At 37.3% G+C, this 23,774-nt stretch overlaps 1 long non-coding RNA gene across 1 annotated transcript in view; it reads right to left on the reverse strand.

Moving 5' to 3' along the window:
• LOC147821452 (uncharacterized) overlaps positions 1-23,774 on the reverse strand; it is a 148,464-nt gene that overhangs the window by 74,636 nt on the left and 50,054 nt on the right. The gene's annotated exons all lie outside the window — the stretch shown is intronic.

Raw genomic sequence — 23,774 nt, forward strand, 5'->3', positions numbered from 1 at the left:
CTTAGATTATTTTCCTCTAAGGACAAGTTCTTGTTATCCTTTCAATATGTCTTTCTTGTTGATAGGTTGATAGGTTGGAGATTTAATGTTTTACACTAATTTGAATGAAAATCTAGTTTGTACTTTCTTTATCTGATTGATTAGGTTAGAATATTGTAAAAGTATTGATTTTTACATATTTGATAACATTATACTTCACTGAAATACACAGGTTCCTTTCAGCTGGTTCCAATCAAAGCCAGACTAAAATCATCTCAGGGCTTCCCTGGAAGAGAATCTACTTGGAACCAAACTCACATGGCTTTTCACAGGTTTCAGGTCTCATGTGTTATTGGCTTTCTTCAATTTGTTCCCCCTGGAAAGCAGATTATAACATGGAAGTTGGAAGAGATGGGTTCCCACAGATCCTTTCAAGGATCTTTTGTCCAGTGACCTAAAGACCTCGCACTAGGCTCCACCTCTTCAAAGTTCCATTACCTTCCAATAGAACCATCCTGAGGGCCAGGCCTTCAATACATAAAATTTTTGGGAGAAGTTATTCAAATCTAAATTCTCTGTGTTCTCTTCATTGCAAACTATCACTAAGTGCAGCCCATAGTCAAGGAGGAGGAGATTATACAAGGATGTGAACAACAGGAACTAAGGATCATTGGGCATTTTTTGAAGGTGCCACCAAGCCTCATTTTTCGGGACTCTAGACTCCAAGCACAAGAAAATGGAGACATTACACAGATCTCCAGCACAGCCTCCAATGCATCAAACTGCCACCATGATTTTCAATGACCACGAAATAAATCATTGAAAAGACCTAGAACTTTGGAAGAACTTTCTCTACATGGGGTGCTTACTTACACAGAACCTACTTGCTTCTCCTTGCTATACAGTCTGAAGAAGCACTCTAGCTTCTCTTTTGCAAAGATAGTTCTTCCATCAAGCCAAATGCAACAAATTTCCCCTGCAGTGACTTGTTTCTTTGAAACTAGTAAAGAATAATACTGTTCCAAAATATATTTCCACTATACATCTCTATAATTTATGAAGTTTAGTAATACTTATTGATTCTATGAATTTTCCTAGTTGCTAATGCACCATAGATGTCCAAGTTTGTATCAGTCAGTGTTCACTAGGAAAAGAGATTTAATAGAAGATTTTATATATATATACACATACATATATATAAACATATATATGTGTATGTATATATATACATATATATACACACATACATATATATAAACATATATATGTGTATGTATATATATATATACATATATATATGTTTAAAAGGTAGACTTACAATCGCTGTCTGCAGAGTGAGGTTCTGAGGAAGGCAAAATGGCCTTCTGCACTCTGGAAATCTGAAGAATTTTGTCAAAATTGAAGACCTCGTGCTCACTGCAGAGTTCCAAGCAAGTCATTATTAGGAAGCTAAAAGGTCTGTGTTGTAACACTAAGAGTCTGCTCTGGAAGCCTGGAGATGGATGTCTAAAGGTGATGGAAAAGACTGAAGCTTCTCTGAAGAAACAGAAACAAGAATTCCTTCTTTCCCAGAATGAGACTTCCCTCTGCAATAACTCCATCATTGAGACACAGTCACAACAATGCTAAACCAATCAGCTGGATATTTCTCATTCAAGTTGACACCACAGATAACTATCACAATCCATGCCTTATCAACTTGACAACTAGACACATTTGCTTAAACCTTACTTAATCTCCAAATATAATAACAAGTTCATAATTACACCTCACATGGTACAACTATCCTGTGCACAAATAAGAGTGCACTATTTCATTCCCAGAATAGATGGCAAAGTTTTTCTTGTGGTGATGCTTACTCCTAACATTTCCTAACATGAAAATTGTAATATGGATCTAACATATCAAAGAACTAATATTGAGGTTATTAACAGTATTTTTAAAAGACTGCACATTGCTCCCTGAAAAAGAGGTGCACAGAATCACAAGGAACAGCCAGAGGCCTGCACTGACACCATCATGAAGTGTCAACTGATATGAGGGAGAAGCCCACAGGGATCAGAGGAGCGTGGTTTTGGCTAGGTCTTACCCAGGGTTCTTTCCCCACCCCAGCAGCTGGGACCCACAGGGCCAGGCAAAGGCCCACCTGGAAAAGAGCTGCACAGGGGCACAAGCATCAGCCAGAACCCCACAAGCTACCCTGATGCCATCAGGGAAAGCAGCAGAAATAAGGCTTCAGGGTAGCTTGCAGAAAATTGAAGCCCACTGTGTGAGCAAAAACTCACCTCAACAAAACCACAGCAGAAAAAATACTTCATTGAAAATTTATGCAGCAGAGTGAGCCAGTGTGGGGACAGAATTTCAGATATAGAAGTCAAAATTTCAATAGTGACCAAGAAAAGAAAAATTCCTTTAGAATTCCAAGGGACCATGAGAATCAATCCAGCAGGTACTACATGATGCAAAGGAGAATAATATAAGACTGACTGGAGGGGATGGGATCAGCCGTGTCCAGGACACCATGCAGCCCAGGTGCGAGCAACCTGCCCTGTGAACCAACCAGGCCTGCGGAAGCTGAGACATCCTCAGAGAGCATTTCAGCTGCTGTTGCCCAAACCTCACCGTTCCTGGACTTTTCTGGAGAGAACCATTCTGGGAAAACTGAGCAGAGTCTTGCGAAGTCACTAAATTGCCCGTGGAACTCAGAGTTGCAACCCTCCTGCCTCAGCCTCCTAGACTGCTGGGATTACTGATGGCATCCTCATCACACCCAGCTGACACCAAGGAGCCGCCCAAGGACAGCGTAAAGCTTGGAAGACCCGACAGCATGAACATGGGCATGGGAGCACCCAAAGAAGAAGCGGCCGAGGTCTCCTGTGTGTGCTGGGGCTGTCCTCACCCCTGGCCTGGCCAGGGCTCTGTGTGAGCCCACTGCACCTGCCAGCCAGTAACTGACTCCATCCTGTGTGGGGGAGTCATGAAGCCTCCCCACGCCCTCCACTCATGCCTGGGCCCTGCGCCACATCCCTATCTCAACCCTTGGGCTCAAGTGTGGATGCCCTGGGGTGGTGGTATCTGGATGGGGCATCCACTGCTTGCTGCCTCAGTGGCTGTAGATTGGTGTAGGGCCACCTCTAGCTTTAATCCCTGCACAGGAGGCCGGCACCCGACTGCCCTGGGCCCCAGCGTACTTCCTCATTCCTGGGGAGCCTGATCCTCCCCACCCTCTCCACCTCTGGTCAGGGACACCACCTACTGTCCCCCGATGAGGGCCCAGGACCCAGCCAGCTCAGCACCCTGGGCTGCAGTGGGGGGCCCGACCCAAAGTGCTCCAATCTGGAGGCGGCCCCGAAGCTGTCCCTTGGGCCAGGCCTCCAGCTTACACACACAGGTGCTCCTGCTGTCCTCCAGCTCTCAACTGTGCCCTCTGCTCCTGGCCCCCATGCCAGATCTTGAGCCAGAGCCCAAGTCCCACATGCTAGATCCTGAGCCTGAGCCCCAGCCCCCCATGCTAGATCTGGAGCCTGAGCACCAGCCCCTCATGCTAGATCCAGAGCCTGAGCACCAGCCCCCCATGCTAGATCCGGAGCCTGAGCACCAGCCCCCATGCTAGATCCAGAGCCTGAGCACCAGCCCCCATACTAGATCCTGAGCCTGAGCCCCAGCCCCCCATGCTAGATCCGGAGCCTGAGCACCAGCCCCCATGCTAGATCCTGAGCCTGAGCCCCAGCCCCCCATCCTAGACCCTGAGCCCCAGCCCCTCAGCCCTGGTAGGCAATCCTGCAGGGCCTGCTTATGCCTCTTCCAGCCCTAGTCAATGCCCTGCACCCACCCCACCCCAAGCCCTGGTGCGTGGCACCCAGCTTACCAGGCTCTGCCTCGGGTCTTGTGCCTGGACTCACCACATATAGAGGCTCAGGTGTGAGCTGTTCACTGATGTCCAGCCCATGCCCAGCCCTCTCTCCCATATCTCCCTCCACCTTATTTCTTGTGCCCTTCAGCCCCCATGGCCACCCTTCTCCACAGCCTCTGCCCTGGCCAGCACGCTAGTGCCCTCAGATATACCACATGCAATACAACCAAGGGAGTTTTGCATGCTTAGTTTTTTAAGTGATGGGCTGTAGAAATGGTTCCTTTTCTCTATCAGTCAATAAATGTTTAAGGTTAATAAAAAAATAAAATAAGACTGATTGGAGTCTATGAGGAAACAGGAGAGTGCAGATATCATTAAAAAAACTGTTCACAGAGGAAACAGCAGAAAATTTCACAAGCAGGGGAAAAGAACTTGGAATACAGATAAATGATACACATAGGAATCCAACTAGCCATGACAACACAAATCTACACCTAGGCATATAATAGTTAAGATTCCAGAAACCCAACAGAAGAACAAACTTCTAAAAGCAGTTAGAGAAAAAAGAAATCACATAGAAAGGAGAGACCATCAGAATCTCCTCAACAGAAACCCTCAAGTCAAGAAGAGTCTGCAGTGAAAGATTTCAAATTCTAAAGGAAAACAACCTCCAACCCAGATTTATGTACCCTGCAAAACTATCTTTAAAAATTGATGGAGACATGATACTTGGATAAAAAAGAGCAGCTGATAAACTTCATGAATACCAAACCAGCGCTACAAAAATTTTAAACAATACCCTAGGAAAAGATAATGAGGATCATAACCTCTAGAAGCCCAGAAGAATGAATCTATTGGGGATGTGAAAAAATTAAATGCAAAGTGAGAGATTTAAAAAAGAATCATGACAAGGATAAGTGAATACATGTCAGTTATAACCATCAATGTTAATGGTCTCAATTCACCAATCAAAGAAATATGCTGGCAGAATTGTTCAAGAAGCAAAATCCAACAATATGCTGCATAGAAAAAACACACTTTATAAAAAGAGAAACTAATAGACTGAAAGTTAAAGGGTGGAAAACCATACTCCATGTGATAGGAAACTAAAAAAAATCAGGAGTGACTAACTTCTTTGCAGATCAAGTGGATTTCAAATGAACACTGATTAAGAGAGACAAAGAAGGCCACTATATCCTTGTAAATGGAACAATCCAAGAGGCAGGGATGACAATCATAAATATATATGCACCAAATACTAGTGCACCCCAAAAATGAAACAAATACAAACAGACATGAAAAATTAAGTACGCACTAATACAATAGTAGTCGGGAAACTTAATAGTCCACTGTCACAAATAGATACATCTACTAAACAGAAAATAATGAAATACTACACTCAATCAAACTCTTGAACAAATGAATTTAATAGGTGCTTATGGTGTTCCATCCCACAAAATCAGAATGCACTTTCTTTTCAGCTGTACACAGGTCGTTCTCCAAAGTAGAGCACATACTAGTTCACAGAACATGTTTAAGTAAATACAATGGAATTGAAGTTATCCCCTGTATATTTTAAGACCATAGTGTGATGAAATTGGAGATCAATAACAAAAGAAACTGCAAGAATTACATAACACATGGAAATTGAACAGCATACTTCTGAATAACAAATGGGTCACAGAAAAATTGAAGAAAAAATAAGAGTTTCTTCAATTAAATGAAAATGTAAATACAACACATTGGAATCTATTGGCCACAATGTGAGTAGTCTTATGAGAAATATTAATACCACAGAATACTCATATTACAAAAAGCAAGCCCAAATAAACAACCTGATGGTGAAACTCAAGCATCTAGAAAAAGAAGAGCAAGACAAACCAAAAGCTCATACAAGGAAGGAAATTATAAAGATCAGAACACAAATGAATGCAATGGAGACTAAGAGAATGAAACAAAATATTAATGAAGCAAAGATTTGGTACTTTGAAAGAATACGCAAAAAAAAAAAAACCATAGCCAGCCTTATCAAAAACAGGAAAGAAGAGATGCAAATTCAAGCAATAGGAATGAAAAGGATGAAATTACAATGGATTCAGCAGAAACTCAGAGGATCAAAAGCACTACTTTGAGACGCTCTATGCCAGTAAGATGGAAACACAGAGGAAATGGAATAATTGTTAGATATGTAGGAATTACCAAAGTTGAACAAAGAATACCTAAACAACAATCAAATATCAATCAATGAAATTGAAAACATTAAAAACTTATCAACTAAGAAAAGCCCAGGCCCTGATGGCTTCACTGCTGTATTATAAAAGACATTTAGAGAGTAGTTATTGCCAATACTGTTTAAACTCTTCAGTGAAATTGAAAGTGAAACAATACTCCCAAATTCATACCTGGAAGAAAGTATCACCTTTATCACAAAAGCAGAGAAAGTCCCAAATGAAAATAAGAAGTAGAGGCCAATCGCACCAGTAAAAATAAATGTAAAATTTTCAATAACATACTGGCAAAGAGAATGCAGAAGACCATCAAGAAGAACATACACATTGACCAAGTGGGATTCATCCCAGGGATGGAGGGATGGTTCAACATATGCAAATCAATAAATATAATACACTATATTAATAGTGTCAAGGACAAAAACCATATGATTATCTCAACAGGTGCAGAAAAATTGTTTGACAAAATCAAACAAGCATTCATGATTAAAAAACCTACAAAAGTGGAATAGAATGCCTGTACCTCAACCTGATGAAACCAATCTATGAAAAACCAACAGCCAATATGATACTAAATGGACAAAAACTGAAATTCTTCACAGTAAAACCAGGAAGAAGACAAAGATGTCCACTATCACCACTCCTATTCAATATAGTTTTGGAAACATTAGCCACAGCAATTAGACAAAAGAAAGAAAAGAAATAGATACATGAACGAAGAACTCAAAATGTCATTATTTACAGACCACATGATACTCTATATAGAAGACACCAAGAACTCCACCAAAAGTCTTCTACACTTCATAACCAAATTCAGTAGTGCAGCAGGACACAAGGTCAAAACACAAAAATCAATACCTTTCTTAAACCTGAACACAGACTCACTGTGAACTGGAAAAACAACTCCCTTTGCAATTGCAACCAAAAAAATGAAATACCTAGGAATAAACCTAATGAAAGGAACCAAAGACCTCTTCTCCCAAAACAATAGCAAGTGAAAAAAGATATTGAAGAGGATATCAGAAAATGGAAAGACATCCCTTGCTGCTAGGTAGGAAGAACAAACATAGTGAAAATAGCCTTACTTGACATACTCCATATGTGAAACTAGGGATACAATATAGCAGGAATGTAATAGGTGGGAAAACTATCAAAGTATGTTATGTACAAATAGGCCACAATTAATCTGTATAACAAATAAAAAGAATTAAAGTAAGGTACAATGCTATGCCTCTTTACATAAAAAGAAGAGGCTATAATTTACAAAACAGGAAATATAACAAGTAATAGCATGAATACTGTAATCTGGCACAATGTAGTGAATATAATATGTGTCAGCCACTGTGAAAAACCTGGCAGTTTCAAAAATAATTAAACATGTAATTATCACGTGATCCACCAGTTTTACTCCTAGGCAAATTTTCTAGATAATTGCAAGTAAATGCTCAAAGAATAAATGTATATGAAAACTCGTGGCAACAGTATATACACTAAGCAAAATATGGGAAATATCTAAATGTCCATCAATGAGTAAATGCATAAGCAGTGTGTACATACCGATGGTATAATATTATTTAGCCATAAAAGAAAAGAAAAAGTTTAACATTACAGATAAAGCCATGAAAAACAGGGAAGGAAGGAATGAGAGAGGGATGGAAGGAAGCTATATAGAAGAATGCAAGAAAGGAAAAAAGGAAGAAAGAAATTAAGAAAACAATGAAATAAAGGAGAATGGTGTAAAAGAAGGGTAGGCCCAAAGGAGGGAGGCAAAAGAACTGAAAGCAGAATGTAAAGAAAGAAATTGAAGACACAGGAAATGTAGGGACAACTTAGAGTTGCCCTAGGCATGACAGGACTGTGAATGAAATGAATAAGTTATCTTCAAGGATTATTTTTCACATTGAAAACCCAGTCACTGTTTTTAAAAAATGTAGGGTAGCCATGTATATTAAAAAATAAATGATGAATCAGCTGGAACAGATGTTAGCTAGAACTACTGAAGACATCGTGGTAGGATAAGATTTTGTGAACAAAACCTCAGTTGCCCATGAATTAGCACAAAAAATCAACAAGAGGGATCTCTTTTTATTAAAAAGCATCTGCACAGCAAGAGAAACCACCAACAGTGTGAAGAGTCAACCCTTAACGTGGGAAAAAAACTTCAGCTTCTGTTCCTCTGACAAAGGTCTACTATCTGGAAACTATAAAGAACTTAAAAAAATCAGACCTCCCAAATTTAAAGACCCAATCTGAAAATGGTCATCTGAAATGAAAAGATATTTCTTAGACAAAGAAGTAGAAATAACAAATGAACATATGAAAGAGTCTTCAACATCAGTGGTCATTCAAGAGATGCAAATGAAAACATTGCTGAGATTCCACCTCACTCCAGAAAGAATTGCAGCTATCATGAAATCAACCAATAACAAACACTGGCAGGGCTTTGGGGAAAGAGGACCCTGTTCCACTGCTGGTGGCAGTGCATACTGGTGCAAACACTGTGGAAATCAGTATGGAGATACCTCAAAGAATAAGGACTGGAAGTCCCATTTCACCCAGCTATTCCCCTGCTGAGTATCTTCTCCAAAGAATTAAAAGAATCATACAACTGTGATATATGTGTGCCCATGTTCATAGCAGCACAAATTGTAACAACTAAAACTTGAAAGCAGCCCAAATGCCCATCTACTGGAGACTGGATAAAGAAAATGTGAGGTTGTTTTAATGAAATGGAGTACTACTCAGCCATTAAAAAATGAGAAATTAAAGACATTTATAGCTAAATGGATGCACATTGAGGTGATACTCTTAAGTGAAATAAACATAGCACACATGGGTAAATACTGAATAGTTTCCCTAGTGTGAGAAACTGAAAGTGTAAATAAGGAATAAAAGGCATAATTGATAATGTGAAATAGGAAGAAAAGGGGTAAAGGAGAAGGGGAAGAGGGACATGCAGGGTAAAGCAAAGAAGGGAATGTACTTAATATGAGAAAATGATAAAATGGAAACAAACAGTCTTTGTAAATAGAGAGGCATGGAGAGGTTGAAGGGAGGGGAGGGGAAAGGAGAAAAATAAGAACCAAGAGATATTATGTAGAGGTACAAATTTCCAATGATGAATGTCATTATATTGTATACCTAAAATGTACCAATAAAATAAATTTTTTTAAAAAGTATATGCTATCAAAAGGAAAACATGCATGCACATTCTGTTTATCATAGCAGCATCCTTCACAATAGTCAAGGATTATTGTTACTGTTATCAGATTAATAAAGAAATGTGGCATATGTACATAACCCAGACATAAAAAGAAGTAAATCCTGGTATTTATTACTTCATGGCAGAACCTGTATGACATAACATGAAGTGAAATTAAAGGATCCAGACCTAGGAAGGAAACATCACACAAGTTCACTTATATATGGATGGGTCTCTGAAAAGCAGAACTCATAGAAGGTGAGCAAAATGACAGCTACCAGAAATCATGGGGATAGGATTAGATAAATTAGGGTCAAAGCATACATTTCAGTTAAGAGAAGAATAACTACAAGAATTCTATTGTATGACAAGATGAATATGATTGATAAAAATAAATTGTGTACTTGATAAAAATGGAAAGTTATCAAATGGAATTGAGAAAATAATTGCAAAACACATATTTAATATGTCAAGTATCAAAACTACATAATAATGAACTATTACAAGTCATAAGCCAAAGTACAATCTACACAAATTGCTAAATGTGAAAAGAGTTAAAGTGATATATTTCAGAAAATATATTAATTGCCAACAAATACATGAAAATGTGCTCAACTGGTCATAGGGAAATTCAAATAAAAACACAGTGAGAGAGCACTTCATAGTCCATAAAATTCTGCAGTTTCCATTAAAAAATTGCCATGTATTAGGAACAATGGGAAGATAGCAGCAACTTCATACATTAGACTGTAAAAAATGTCAGCTACAATAAAAATGCCTTTCGAGTTTCCACAAAAAGTTAAAAATGCCATCACTATATGACACAGCTGTCTCACTGCTATACATATGACCCAAGTAATTGATAAGCAATATGCTCATGTGCTGCTTGGCAAAGAAGATAGGTTTTGGGGACCTGCTTGCGCTGGCTTGCTCCACCAGCTTACCACCAGCCACCAGGACAGGGTGAGGAGGAACCCCCGGGCAGGCCCACCAGCTGATGGCTGGGCCACCTGGGGGCCTCCAACAATACACTGCCCCTCCCCCTGCCTCTGGCATTTTGGCTGTGCAGCTACTTGGTTACACACTGCAGAGGCACAGGGGGACAAAAGCCATTGTCAAGAGCTCCAGAAGTGAACAACAGAGAGAGCTCCTGTCTCAGTCTCCCTGATGAAAACAAGCCCACTGGAAAAGTGAAGGGAATCTCTGCAATAAAGTCACACCAGACCAGACCTATAGGAGGAATGGATGGAGGGAAGGAAGAAGAAAAGGATGAAAAGAGAAAAGATCTCAAAGAATAAACCAACATTTCAAGACTTATCATAGGCATTTGTATCACTATGAATCACATGAGAAATTGCATTCAAAACTAGATTACAGCATTGTGTTCCAAATCCAATGATTTTAAGAGGCAAAAAATGATTTATTAGGCAGAAATATAAAAGTACACATTGAAAGAAATAGAGTGCAACCCCTCAAAAGTGGGATGCGCTATAGTTTGGAGCTGGGCATATTGATGTTTTTCTGTAGTGGAAATCTGTAGAATTTGTGAATCCAATCATTGTTGCTACAAAACGAAGGATAGCAAAGTTAGGAATGTGTGCGGTTTCGGGTCACAGGTGTCAGGCTTTCCCATCTTAGATTTCTTCTTTCTTACCCTAATAAACTCAAAAAAAAGTGATGCACAGTCATGATATGGCTATCACTCTGATGTGTTCATTCTATTTCTTCCAGGGAAAACAAGAACAAAATAAAATTAAAATGAATAACATTAATATTTACACACAGTAATATATTTTGAGGAAACCATGTCAACATTATATGCATGTTTCTGTAAGTCAAGATGTAAATATATATATATCAGGCACGCATGTAACAAAAATTGCCAAACTTGGAACTTTATAGATTATTTATAGGAAAGAAAAGTTACAAGGAAAGTACAGAGGGAGTTGTTGAGGAGAAATAAATATAAAAATATATAAAACAAAGTTATAAGGAATGGAAAAAGTGAGGTATATTTAAAAGTCATAGTATTTGTACAATGTCCATTTTGTTCTGAGGTCAATGATCCATCACAGACAAGAAGCTGCTCTACTGAGGAGTCTTCATAGGGCTCACTTCAGACCCTTGCTCCTCAGGCTGTAGATGAAAGGTTTCAGCATGGGGGTTACCACTGTGTGCAGAACAGAGGCATTCATGCTTCTATGGGAAGAATGGGTCACAGCAGAGCTGAGCAACACCCCAAGTGCTATTCCATAGAACAAGGAGACCATGCATAGGTGAGACCCACAACTGCTTTATATCTGCTTGCAGTGGAGGGCGTGCTCAGTTATGAAGAGATAATCTGAGAGTAAGAGAGGATCCCTGTGACAGGCAGTACCCCCAGCAGTGCAGGCACCACATATAGGAAGATGGTACTGATAAGGACATCAGAGTTTGCTGCCTTGAAATCCTGAGCCAGTTCACAGGAGAAATGGGGAATTTCAGTGAATGTGAAGAAAGTGAGATGCTTCATCAGTAGAATATGGATAAGGGAAGCACAGGATATTATGATCCAACACACCAGAACTAAAAGGCAACAGAATCAGTGGTTCATGACAACTGTATTTGAGTGGTTAACAGATGGCCACAAAGCGGGCATAGGCCATCATGGTCAAAAGGACATCATCCATCTCAACAAAAGTATTTAAAAGTGTACCTGAGTGAGGTACTCTATGTAGGAGATGCCTTTTCTCTGTCCCTAGATGTTCATCAGCATCTGTGGGACCTTGTTAGAGGTGAAACAAATGTCCACAAAGGACAGGTTGGAGAAGAACTACCTGGGGGTGTGGAGGTGGGAGTCAGAGCTGATGGCCAAGATGATGAGCAGGTTCCCAAGCACTGTGACCAGGTACATGGACAGGAACAGTCCAAAAAAAGAGGCTGAAGTTCTGGATCTTCAGAAAGGCCCATGAGGACTAGTTCTGAGGCACACATATAGTTTGCTGCTTCCATGTAGCTGGTACTTATGCTGGGAAAGAAGATAATGCAATATTTAAGGACAGCCACCTGCCACTTCAAATAGTTGTCACTTTACAGTATCATTCATGGATAGATGTTTTTCACTGTCTAATAGATCCAGACAATGACAGTGATGCAGTCAGTCAAGTGTCATCTCATTTTCATTAAAAAAATTTTTTTTGCAGTACCAGGGATTGAACTCAGGACCTTGCAGACTTGCAAGGCAGGCTCAGTGCTGCTGAGCTAAATCTCCAGCCCTTAAAATGTTTTTAAATTAAAAGTTTTACATCTTTAAATATGTGTAATTTATATATAATTACTCAGAATTTTTAAAAATTAGTCAAAAGCACTCTACTATCATTTATATATGAATCTATGAATATCAACTAATTTTTATATGAACCTTCCAAAAGATTTGAAAATATTTCTTGATTTTTTTTCTTTATAATATTAATTGTTTACTTATTACTGAAGCTCTATAATATTGATTAAATACAAATTTTTAACTCAGACAACCTTCATTCTTTGAGGAGGTACTTCATAGATTTGTGAAAGTTAAAAACACTTCCTAATATTTTTCATTTTAAATGCATTATTATTATTATTACTACTACTACTAGTGCTACTACTATATTTTGAATTTTAAAATGCCCTGTGCATGGTAGAGTCTCAAGTGTTTTTTTTGTTATCATTAATATTATGATGATTAAACTCTCCCTTTATGTTCATTGTTTGGATACCTAAATTTCCCCAAGAAAAGTAAAAAGCTGTGATTTACAAACTGGATTCTTAAGTTAGACTTCCTTTAATATAGTTTTATTTCATCAAAATACCATCAGTGTGATCCTCAGATAATAATTTCAACTCTTAACATGTGATTCCTTTCTACGCTAGGGGTCATAAATATTCACCACCAGGTCAGATTGGAGGATGAAATTAAATGACAATAATGTGTGTGATTGTTCTCCTTGGACAGAGTTGTGAACATTTCATACTCATGAGCTGTTATTGTGAATATCACAAAGAATTTGTCCTGCATGACTATCAGTTATCAATATGCCACTTAACTGGGACAACAACCAAGGAACAAATTCTGACCAACATAAATACAACAGGTATGTTAGCTCTTTTAGGTACAATTCAGCACATTTAATGTATAAAGTTCCCCAAGCCTCCTTCTTTCAGAGAATTCCAGCCAGGCGACTTGCTCCAAAAAGAGGAAAACTCATTTGCACTACATCAATGCAAGGAGGAGAAAAAGTACATCATCATTTAAATCAAATAGAAGGCAATTTTAATGTGTGTGCTCATCTATGGAAGGCATTTTATTAAAATAAGCAGAGTTAATGATTAAAATGTACAATTGATGGATTTGATTATAATATTCAGTCACTTTATAAACTTGGTCATCATAGAGAAATTAAAAGGCAAACCTATGATTAAAAATACATGTTTCCAATCTCCATTATAGAAAAAGACTCAGTACTATGAAAGCCTGAGGAAGTTAATTAATTCAAAGTAGAAAAGACTTCATTGAAGTCAAATTCATTCATTCAAAATGAGGAGATTTTCTTTGAAATAGATAAGTTTGAGTTAAGAAAGGAAGGATGGATATTTATTAATCAGGGGAAGTAAAGAAAGAACAAACATTCCAGGCTAAAAGAAAAGAATGTGTAGTTGTTTTTTGAGACAATAAGCTGGTATAGGAGGGGATTTGAAAGGCCATAGCAGTGTAGAGCAGGGACCAGGGTCATGAAGGTCACAGCGTGTAAGGCTCACAGTAGAGCTTCCTATAATCTTCCTTATGTCCCTCTCCCATTCACAGATTGATATTGATTTGTGGGCCTGAGGTTGTGCCAGTTTTATCTAATCATTTGTATTTTCAGGGTCTCACATAGACCCCATTACACTGAAGATGTTCAACAAATTCAAATGTCTGATGGGCAGCAAATATTGAGATGAAAGTGCTAATCATAGCCTACAAAAAAATAGGCCAGTGAAGAGAAACCATAACCATAATCACAACAGAAAAAAGGCTTTGAGAAGCTCTCACAGTCATTAGTGTTCTTAGCAGTTAAGGCAGTGTCTTTTGGGACATAAGGAAATCAAGGACAAATTTTTAACCCAGTAAAAAATTTGTTTGAAATCATATCCAGCAAAGATATGCCGAGATCATGTACTACAATATTTGTGTCCACAGTCAAAAAATATGCCAAAATCAAGTGCTACAATATCTATTAAACTCAGGGACATGCCAAGACAATGTTGTCCAAATTCAGTCATTCAATATTTACCAAAAAATTGAAAGAGGTTAATAAAATGAGAAAGAAAATGAGGCTGAGTACCACGCATAAGAAATAATTATATCATTGCATTATTTTGAAGACACCAAAAATAAGAAGGAATAAAAAGGACAAGAATAACAATATAGAACTATTCAGTGAAATGAACAAATCAAAATTACCAGCAAAAATAAATTATAAAAGATAAAAGTAATTAAATTAAGAACAAGATAGACAATGTGTCATGCATTGAGAACTTTAAAAATAAAATTATAAAAATATTAAAAATAAATACAAAAATAAATACAAAATAAAATAAAAAATAAATAAAATAAAATAAATAAAATATTTTTGACTAGGAATCTGCAATTTGTTACAGAAACTTCAGAAAGATATAGAGAGACTCTACAGGAAAATTGATATTCAAGTAATATTAATTTCCAGTTTAAAGGTTCTGAATTGTAGGAAAAAAATTTTAAAAAGTGCAAACTGAAAAAGATAATTCAGTGGAAAATAAAGTACTTTCCAAATACAGGAACATGAGAGACTAAATAAACATTGAGCTGTTTTAGAATTATTATTTTCAGTAAGGCCAGTACCTACTTCCTCTTTTTTTCTTACTCCACCCAGCTCACTAGGAAACACTAACATTCTCCAGTGGCTGCACTGCAGATATCCTGTCTCCACAAACTCTCCCTCGAAATCCACTGGGATTTCACAGAGGCTGGGATCAAAGAATTGTAGATAAGGATCAATGGGGCATGTTTAAAGTTCCTAGCATCTCAACTGTTGAATACTCAGAGTTCCTCATTAAATGAATTGTTCTGGTTTTTTCCTGGTCTCCAAATCATTCAGCTCCCATGGGGTGCAGAGAAGATAGAATGAAAAAGTCTAAGCAAATTTCACATCTACTTAGGCAGCAATAAATGAAAATAGAATTATTTCTTCCAGAAAAAAAGACTTTGTTTTTTCTTTTGTTTGATTTAAAAGTCACAAAGTATCCCCTAAGGAAAGAAATTTCTACAAGGTACCAAACTTAACAATTGTGGGTGTAGGGCCTCCTTAAAGAATTTTGAAAGTTTGTAAATCACTTGCTGTCCACAATGTTAGATTCATGAAAATTGATCATGTCACAGTAGTGAAGTAATTATAATCTTATCCTTATAGTTGTAGTACTTCTAAAAATAAAGATATATGGTATATAAATATAAATTATATATATATTTAAATGAGCAATATGATAAAAATGTTGTTTTCTCTTATTTATTTTAAAATTTTTATTTTATTTTATTTATTTTTTAAGGATGGACGATAACTGAAGAGTACAAAGTTATTTTTTGTGAGTTGACAGATATGTTCTGAGATTGCCATGAGGACTGCACATGTCTATGAATACACTAAAAACTATTGAATTGTGCACTTCTGGTGGATGATTTGTGTGACAAGAGAATTATATGTCAATAAAATTGTTTATGAAAAACTAAATTCAAAGACATCAGAAAATCTATTATCTTGTGGTTCAAAGAGAAGGAGTGATATTAAAAATAATGCATTCCTATTTTTAAAAAGTTGTATAGAGCACAGGATTACAAATCTCCTAAGAGAATAAAATCACATGGAAGTGATTAGAGGTGTGTGTGTGTGTGTGTGTGTGTGTGTTGCTAAGGAGCCAACACAGGGCCACATGAATGTTAAATAAGTGCTCTTCCACTGAGCTATATACTTTAACCCTGGGAGGCACTTCTTGATTCTGGTTAAGAAAACACTTTTACACTTCAATACTGCCTACTCACAGTGTATTAGCACCAGCAAATTCACCAGTCCTCAAAGTCCATATAGAGAGCCTTAAGGGACATGCTTAGTATAAGAGAAACCTCCATTATAAAGATTGTTTTATGGGCTTGGAGAATAGCTCAGTGGTAGACTGTTTGCCTAGCATGGACAAGGCCCTGGATTCCATCCAAAGCACTAAAATAAATAATAACAAGATTATTTCCTGCCTCCTATTGAATATTATGGAACAGCAACTTTATTGAAAATAGGTGATCAGTAAGATAAGATGAAATTTTTCCATCAAGACTAATGCTTCATTTATTAAATTGTTTTTTATTCTCTATGTGTTTGTATATGCAAAACTACAGATTCATCCATTCACAGAACAATTTTTCAAGAAATTTTTTTCAGCTCACTGGATAAAGACATGGACCAGGGAAGATATTTCTTTCCCCATAAGGAACTGACAATGACAAATTTTAGGAAAATAACAGAGATGATTGTTAGACACAGAAATTGGGTATGGTTTTCAGGTGTACATTTTTGCTAGAATTGTATAACCTACATCCATCCCTGAGTCTCATCCCACTACTGCAGTAATAATAAGAGACAGGAGATAGATGAGAAGGGGAGAGAGAGAGAGAGAAGAGAGAGGGGGGAGAGAAAGAAAGAGAGAGAAAAAGAAAGAGAAAGAGACAGAGAAACATGAAAGCTGACGGAGCTCTTAGGGAAAAGGACAGGACCAAGAGGGGAGAAAAAGAAAGAGGGAGACCCAGAGGCTGTTCATTTCAGTGGTAATTGTGCACACATTCTGGGAAGTAGCTGTGAGGCTCAGACCTGAGCAGCTGCAGGGGGATCACAGACAGGGGTCCACTCCAAACCCAGAGGCTCCTGAACACCCACCCAAACCAAATTCCAACCTTGAAAAGAGCTGCAAAAGTACACAAGCTTCAGCCAGAGGCCTGCCATACAATCGGCCACAGCCATTGACCCAACTGGAAAAAGAGCTACACAGGCACACAAGCCATACCTAGAGGGTCACCCCAATACCACTGGTAAGTGCATGGAGATGTTAGCCAAAGCCTAACATCTGTGGACAACAGGAACTGGAGTGCACAGTTCCCAGCCAAAGACCCTCCCAGACAACAGCTACATAGGGGCCCCAGTGAGAAGCACACCTACATACCATCCTAAGTGTGCAAAACAGCTACATAGAGGCCCCAGCCAGAAGCCAACCTAGACAACAGGTGAGCTCAGGGATAAAGAAGACCAGCTCTCTTAATCCAGGAATTGGTGTACTGGTGAGCAGTAGAGTAAAGGCTGCTCAGTTGCTTGTTCAGAGTTCAAAAGCACTGGATGACCAAATGTGAGCACAGCAGGCTGCATCTGTTGAAATGAGAAGACACACAAATAAGTCTCAAAACAAAATTTTCAGATCACCAAAGGGGCAAAAAGATGGAACAATCTGGTACTCAACAACCTGGATTCACTGAACTGGCAATTAAAGAAGACCTGGAAAAATCAAATTAGAAATAATTTCTCAGATAACAGCAGAGATTGTGCCCATAGTACAAGACATGATTAATAAATCTAGAGAAGACACAGATAAAAAAAAATTAGAGCTGAGGAACATGATGGAATCCCAACATAGGAAACAAAGTGAATCCATAACACAGATGCAAACAGATTTCTTGAGATTAAAAACTTCTTTGAAAGTTTATAGAGCAGAATGAGAAAATGTGAAGACAGAATTTCAGATATAGATGATAGGATGACAATTAGTGAGCAGGAAAAAAATTCTTTAAAATAGTAAAGGACTATGAGAAATCAATCCAGCAGCTGCTAGACAATGCAAAGAAGAATAACATCAGACTGCTTGGAGTCAAAAAAGAAAAAGGAGAGAGGGTAGACAACATAAAAAAAACTGTTCACAGAAGTAATGGCAGAAAACATCCCAAATATGAGAAAAGAACTTGAAATACAGATAAGTGAGGCATATAGGACTCCAACTAGCTATGATAAAAAAAAAATCTACACGTATGCATATAATAGTTAAGATTCAAGAAACCCAACAGGAGAACAAAATCCTACAAGCAGTTAGAGAAAAGAAACAAATCACATACAAAGGAAAGCCCACTAGAATCACAGTAGACTTCTCAATACAAACATGCAAAGCAAGAAAACCTTGGAGTGATGTATTTCAAACCCTAAAGGAAAACCATCTCCAACCCAGATTGATGTACCTTGCAAAGCAATTCCAAATTAATGGAGAAATAACATACTTTCATGACAAAGAGCACTTTAGGAATTTCATGAATACCAAACCAACACTCCAAAAAATTTTAAACAATATCATAGGAAAAAACAATGAGAATCACAATCCCAAGTAGCCCTGCAGAATGATAAGAAATTAAATGCAAAGGGGGACTATCCAACAAAAAGAAAAAGTCATGACAAGGATAAGTCAATACATACCAGTAATAACCATTAATGTTAATGGTCTCACTTCACCAATCAAAAGAAATAGACTTGCAGAATGGGTCAAGAAGCAAGATCCAACAATATGCTGCATACAAGAAACACACTTAATTCAAAAAATCTCATACATTGAAAGATAAAGGGTGGAAAACAATACTCCATGTGACAGGAAACCAAGAAAAAACAGGAGCAGCTATCCTTTTTCCAGATCAAGTGGATTTCAAACCAACACTGATTAAGAGAGACAAAGAAGCAAAATAAATCCTTATAAAGGGAAAAATCCAGTAGAATGAGATGACAATCATAATATCTATCCACGAAATAACAGTGTGCCCAACTATGTAAAACAAATACTAGCAGACATGAAAAATCATATAAGCACTAATACAATAGTAGTGTGGGATTCTCATTATCCCACTGTCACAAATAGACAGATCAACTAGATAAGAAACAAGCAATGAAATACTAGAACTCAAACTCTGCAACAAATGAACTTAACAGATGTTTACAGTGTGTTCCACCCCACAAAATCTGAATAAACATTATTTTTGAATGCGCATGGGTCATTTGCAAAAATAGACCATATACTTGCTCATAAAACATATTTTAAGTAAGTACAAAGTAATTGAAGTTATCATCTATATATTATGAGATTATAGTGCGATGAAATTGGAGATCAACAGCAAAAGAAAGCACAAGAATTTCACAAAAACATAGAAACTGAACAACACACTTCTGAAAAATCAATGGGTCACAGAGGAAATTAAAGATGAAGTCTGATAATTCCTACAACTAAATGACAATTATGATACAAAATATTGGAATCTAAGGGACACAGTGAAAGCAGTCTTTCGAGGGAAATACATATCAGTGAATAATCACATAAGCAAAACAGAGTGATGTCAATTACACGAGCTGATGCTGAACCTCAAGCTTCTAGAAAAAGAAGAAGAGCAGGAAAAACCCAAAGCTCATGCAAGGGGGGAAATTATAAAGATCAGGGAAGATATCAATGCAATGGAGACTAAGAGAACAATAAAAAAAAATTCAATGAAGCCAAGAACTGGTTCTTCGAAAGAATAAACCAAATTGACAAACCCTCAGCCAACCTCATCAAAAAAAGGAAAGAAAAGGCCCAAATTCATGTAATTAGGAATGAAAAGAGTGAAATTACAACTGGCCCAGCAGAACCCAGAGGAATATCAATACATACTTTGAGAACCTATATGCCAAAATGATGGAAAATGCAGACGAAATGGACAGATTCCCAGAAAGGTGTAAATTACGAAATTTGAATGAAGACGGCCTAAAATTCTAAATGACCCAATATCAATCAATGAAATTAAAAATGTAAATAAAAACTTACCAACTAAGAAAAGCCTGGGTCCTGATGGCTTCACTGCTGAATTCTACAAGACATTTAGAGAGGAACTACTGCCACTACTGTTTAAACTAAATGAAATTGAAAGGCAAGAAATACTTCCAAATTCATTCCTGGAAGCAAGCATCACCTTGATCCCCAAAGAAGAGAAAGACCCAACTGAAAAAGAGAACTATAGGCCAATTTCACTAATGGGCATAGATGCAAAAATCCATAATAAGATACTGGCAAATAGAAAGCAGAAGGGTCGGGGATTTAGCTCAATGGTTTTGCTGCCTGCTGCACAAGCACAAGGACCCGAGTTCAATCCCCAGTACCAAAAAAAAAAAAAAAATAGAATGCAGAAGATCATACATCCTGGCCAAGTGGGACTCATACTGTGGATGCAGGGATGGTTAAACATATGTCAGTCACTCAATTTAATGCACTATATCAATAAAGCCAAGAGCAAAAGCCATATGAACATCTCAATAGATGCAAAAAAAAAAAGCATTTGGCAAAATCCAACATGCATTTATGAAAAAAAACACTCCAAAAATTGGACTAAGCGGTCTCAACCTCAATCTGATAAAAACCATCTATGAACAACCAACAGCCAATATCATACTAAATGGTCAAAAATTGAAATCCTTCACATTAAAATCAGGAACAAGACAAGGATGTCCACTCTCACCACTCCTGTTCAATATACTTTTGGAAATATTAGCTTCAGCAATAAGACAAGATAAAGAAATAAAAGGAAAAAAGATAGGAAATGAAGAAATCATATTATCATTATCTGCAGATGACATGATACTCTATGTAGAAGGCCCCAAGAACTCCAGTAAAAGTCTTCTAGACTTAATAACCAAATTCAGTAAAGTAGCTGGATAGAAGGTTAATACATAAAAATCAATAGCTTTTCTGTACAATCAAAACAGACTCACTGAGAGAAAAATGGGACAATCAATTCCAAAAACATCCAAAAAATTCAAATACCTAGGAATCAACCTAACAAAAAAGTCAAAGACCTCTACTGAGAAAAAGATAGAACTAAGAAAAAATAGACTGAAGAGAATATCAGAAAATGGAAATACATCCCTTGCTCCTGGGAAGAAAGAATCAGCATAGTGAAAATTGCTATAATTCCAAAACTGCTATATAGATTTAGTGCAATCCCATTTGAAATCCCAGCAGCATACTTCTCAAATCTGGATTTAAAAATCCAGAAATTCATTTGGAATAAAAGGAGACCTAGAATAGCAAACACAATCCTAGGCCAAAATCCACGGTTGGAGGTTTCAAAATCCCCAACTTGAAATTATACAAAAAGCTACTGTGAAAAAAAAAAAAAAAAAACAGCATGGGACTGGCAAAGAAACAGACCTGAGGACCAGTGGGGCAGATTAGAAGATGCAGAAACAGCTCCAGACACTCAGCCATCTTATCTCTGGCAAAGGAACCAAACACCCTCAGTGGAAGAAAGATAGCCTATTTAAAAAATGGTGCTGGAGAAGTTGGGTTTCAACTTGCCAACAACCAAAACTAGACCTATATCTCTCACCATGCACTAAACTAAAATTGAAATGGATTAAAGATATACATATTAAAGCAGAAACCCTGAACCAGCTGGAACAGAGATTAGGTAGAACTCTTGAAGACACTGCTGTAGGAAAAGATTTTTTGCACGAAATTTCAGTTGCCCAAGAGCTAGCACAAACAATCAACAAGTGCAATCACTTCTTACTAAAAAGTTTCTGCACAGCAAGAGAAACCACCAACACTATGAAGAGACCACCCACAATTTGGGAAAAAATTTTCATCAGCTGTCCCTTAGACAAAGGTCTACTATCAAGAATTTATAAAGAGTATCAAAAAATCAGACCTCTCAAATTCAAAGACCCAATCCAAAAATGGGCACCTGAAATGAACAGACATTTCTCAGATAAGGAAATAAAAGCAGCAAATAGAAATATCAAAAAAATGTTCAACATCACTGGTCATTCAAGAGATGCAGAAGAAAACAACACTAAGATTCCACCTCACGCCAGTAAGAATGGCTGCTATCATGAAATCAACCAATAAAAAATATTGGACAGGCTGTCATGAAAGAGGAACTCTGCTCCACTGCTGGTGGGAGTGTAGCCTGGTGAAACCACTGTAGAAATCTTTATGGAAGTACTTCAAAGAAGTAGGATTGGAAGTCCCATTTGTCCCAGGTATTCCCCTGCTTGGTATCTTCCCCAGATAATTAAAGGAATCACACCACAGTGATATATGTGCACCCATTTTCATATAGCCACACATTTCATGATAGATAAAACTTGGAAGCAAGCCATTTGTCCATCAACTGGAGACTTGATAAAGAAAATTAGGTTTTTTTATAAAATGGAATGTTACACAGCCATAAAGAATGAGAAACTAGAGGCATTTATAGCTAAATAGATGCACATTGAGGTGATAATCTTAAGTGAAATAATTAGGATGCACATGTTTCTCTAATGTGAGAAACTGAAGGTGTAAATAAGGACTAAAAGTTATAATAGATAACATGAAATAGGAAGAACAGATGCAAAATGGAAGGAGAATTGGAATGGAATTAATATCAGAAAAATAAAAAATGGAAACAAAGTCTTTGTAGAAAGGGAAGGGTGGAGGGGTAGAAGGGAGGGCAGGGGAATGGGGAAAATATAAGAACCAAGAAAGATTATGTAAAGGTGCAAAATTCCAACAATGAATGTCATTATATTGTATACCTTAAATGTATCAATAAAATTAATTATATATATTATACCTCCATAATGCCATATACATTGAAAAATTGTGTCTTTATTAATGAATATTAGTTATACAGATTAATGGATTTTATTTTGTCACATCTGTATATACATGTAATATGCTTTAATCCTCTTCTCTCTCCTAACATTGTTTCATTCTTATCCTCTAATAGCCCTTGCTTATTTTCCTGTCTTCTCTTTATATGTGTTTTTTTTTAAATTATTGTTTGTGACATATGAAAGAAAACATTTGAGATTTTGAGTCTGGTTCATTTTTCTTAACATGATAATCTCCAGTTCCATTCATTTTCTTGCAAATAACATGATTCTATTCTTCTTCATGGCTGAATAATATTCCACTGTGTGTATTTACACACTTTTTCTTTATTCATCAATTGATGGACATCTAGGCTGATTCTATAGCTTAGTTATTGTGAACAAGGGCCCCTGGTCTATGGATATGCAGATAGGTCTGTAGTATGCTAATTTTATTCTGAGATATACTGAGAAGTGATACAGATAGATTAACTAGTATCTCTATTTTTTTTTCCTCCAGAAACCTACGTATTATTTTCCATAGTGCCTATACACATGTACCTTCCCACCAACCATGTGGAAGATTTCATTTATCCTCACATCTTCATGAGCATTTGTTTCTTGTATTTTTAGTGACAGCCATTCTGACTGGAGTGAGATGTAATCTAACTGTAGCTTTGATTTGCATTTCCTGATAGCCAAAGAAATTGAACATGTGTATTATACTTATTGAACATTTGCACTTCTTCTCTTGAGAAGGGTCAGTTAGTTAATTTGCTTATTTATTGATTGATTCAGCTATTTGTTTG

The sequence above is a fragment of the Heterocephalus glaber genome, unplaced genomic scaffold, assembly GCF_053883595.1.
Source record: "Heterocephalus glaber isolate CG9 unplaced genomic scaffold, H.glaber_assembly_v1.0 deba00001733, whole genome shotgun sequence".
In the NCBI taxonomy this organism is placed as follows: domain Eukaryota; kingdom Metazoa; phylum Chordata; class Mammalia; order Rodentia; family Bathyergidae; genus Heterocephalus; species Heterocephalus glaber.